This window comes from Coregonus lavaretus (assembly GCF_964263955.1).
Source record: "Coregonus lavaretus genome assembly, chromosome: 3".
Classification (NCBI taxonomy): Eukaryota; Metazoa; Chordata; class Actinopteri; order Salmoniformes; family Salmonidae; genus Coregonus; species Coregonus lavaretus.
In genome coordinates, this window is record NC_139990.1 from 52,658,289 (window position 1) to 52,660,944 (window position 2,656).

Sequence of the window (2,656 nt, forward strand, 5' to 3'; positions counted from 1 at the left end):
CTGGCAAAGACTCCTCCTTGCAACACTGGCCACTCCACTCAGGGAAGCCACAGACACACTCACACCAGCGGGTGGTGACCAGAACTTTGGGACATGGAAGCTTTGCTCTTGGACTGCTACTGAAGGGTACTGCTATTCAACACACCCTCTTTCTCTCTAACACTCCTCTGTCATGACTTTTATATTTTCCTCTCTTTCTGTTAGCTTTTCTCTCTCTCCTACCTCATTCCCTTTCTTTTGTGGACCATGCCTGAAAGATCATGATCTAAATGAGAAAAGGGAGAGGGTGGGGAGTGGAGGATAAACAGAGGGGGAAGGGAGCAGTGGCTAGGTGTTAGATGACAGAGAGGAACAGCGAGGGGACCATTGGGAGGGTCAGAGCGCTCTCCTATGGAAAAGGAGAGTGAGGGGTCCAGTATCTTTTAACTGTTAGCCTAGCTTATCCTAGCCTAGTCTATCCCAGGGCTAGGCAGAAGCCAGGGGCACCTGCACAGAATCCTAGTTCATCAGCTCCACCCAAACCTCTTACTCCTGTTCTAACAACGATAGTCTCATAGTGTTAACTAAACCAGCAGAACACGCATACAACACCACATATGCAAGCACACCTGTAGACACACATACAAATACACACACATATACACACTGCCTCTCTATGACTTGTTTTATAGCATGTATAAACTCTTTACAAGAGTCCAAATAAAATGTTTTATAAAAAGAGAAAGTCCAACTGAGATATACACACTCATACAAACTATATATTTATACACTGAACAAAAATATAAACGCAACATGTAAAGTGTTGGTCCCATGTTTCATGATCTGAAATAAAAGATCCCAGATGTTTTCTATACACACAAAAAGCTTATTTCTCTTAAATGTTGTGCACACATTTGTTTATATCCCTATTAGTGAGAATTTCTCCTTTGCCAAGATAATCCATCTACCTGACAGGTGTGGCATATCAAGAAGCTGATTGAACAGCATGATCATTACACAGGTGCACCTTGTGCAGGGAACAATAAGGCCACTCTAAAATGTGCAGTTTTGTCACACAACACAATGCCACAGAGGTGTCTCAAGTTTTGAGGGAGCGTGTAATTGCCATGCTGACTGCAGGAATGTCCACCAGAGCTGTTGCCAGAGAATTGAATGTTAATTTCTCTACCATAAGCCGCCTCCAACGTCGTTTTAGAGAATTTGGCAGTACATCCAACCGGCCTCACAACTGCAAACCACGTGTATGGCGTCGTGTGGACGAGCGGTTTGCTGACGTCAACGTTGTGAACAGAGTGCCCCATGGTGGCGGTTGGGTTATGGTATGGGCAGGTAGCTTAGTGGTTAAGAGCATTGTGCCAGTAACCGAAAGGTCGCTGGTTCTAATCCCCGAGCCAACTAGGTGAAAAATCTGTCGATGTGCCCTTGAGCAAGGCACTTAACCCTAATTGCTCCTGTAAGTCGCTCTGGATAAGAGCGTCTGCTAAATGACTAAAATCTAAAATGTAAATGTAAAATAAGCTACGGACAACGAACACAATTTAATTTTATCGATGGCAATTCGAATGCACAGAGATACCGTGACTTGATCCTGAGGCCCATTGTTGTGCCATTCATCCGCCGCCATCCCCTCATGTTTCAGAATGATAATGCACGGCCCCATGTCGCAAGGATTTGTACACAATTCCTGGAAGCTGAAAATGTCCAAGTTCTTCCATGGCCTGCATACTCACCAGACATGTCACCCATTGAGCATGTTTGGGATGCTCTGGGTCTACGACAGCGTGTTCCGGTTCCCGCCAATATCCAGCAACTTCACACAGCCATTGAAGAGGAGTGGGACAACATTCCACAGGCCACAATCAACAGTGTGATCAACTCTATGCTACTTTTTTTTTAAAGCATCTGTGACCAGCAGAAGCATATCTGTATTCCCAGTCATGTGAAATCCATAGATTAGGGCCTAATTAATTTATTTCAATTGACTGATTTCCTTATATGAACTGTAACTCAGTAAAATCTTTGAAATTGTTGCATGTTGCGTCTATATTTTTGTTCAGTATATATTATATATGAAATTCCAAACTGATATAAAAAACTAAAACAACATTTAATGAAATGGTAGGCGAGGGGAGAGAATGTCCTGCTTCTCAGCAGGTAAACTTCATAAGGGGAGGGAGACAACGGGATGGGTAGGAGTCCAAATGTTTTGTTATGACCAAGGGACAAAAAACGACACAGGATATACAGACAAAATTATGAAAATAATGCAAATCATGAAAGAACTGCATTCTAGTACACTGAATATGCAGACGCTGCCCTTTGAACATGACTATTTCTATCTGCCAGCATATGGTCCACTACTCCCCCTTAGCTTGTAGAAGACCAGAGCTGACCTGACCTGGCCACCGTCACCTGTCCTCAGTCTACCTCTTTGGGCTGGTCTCACCTTGATAGTGCACCTCTATGGGGACCTCACCTCACTATAATGGACCTCACAACTCACCCCGGTCCCCAGTGGGAGTGAATGAGCTCAGGGTTAGCCAGGCCAGGGGATTTTAGTCGATGGGAAATCCTGTCGTTTCTCAGCTCAACCCATTTTAGGCCAGTTATCTAAAGCGGCCAGTTTACTAATCGTGACTGAATTAACTATTCCCAG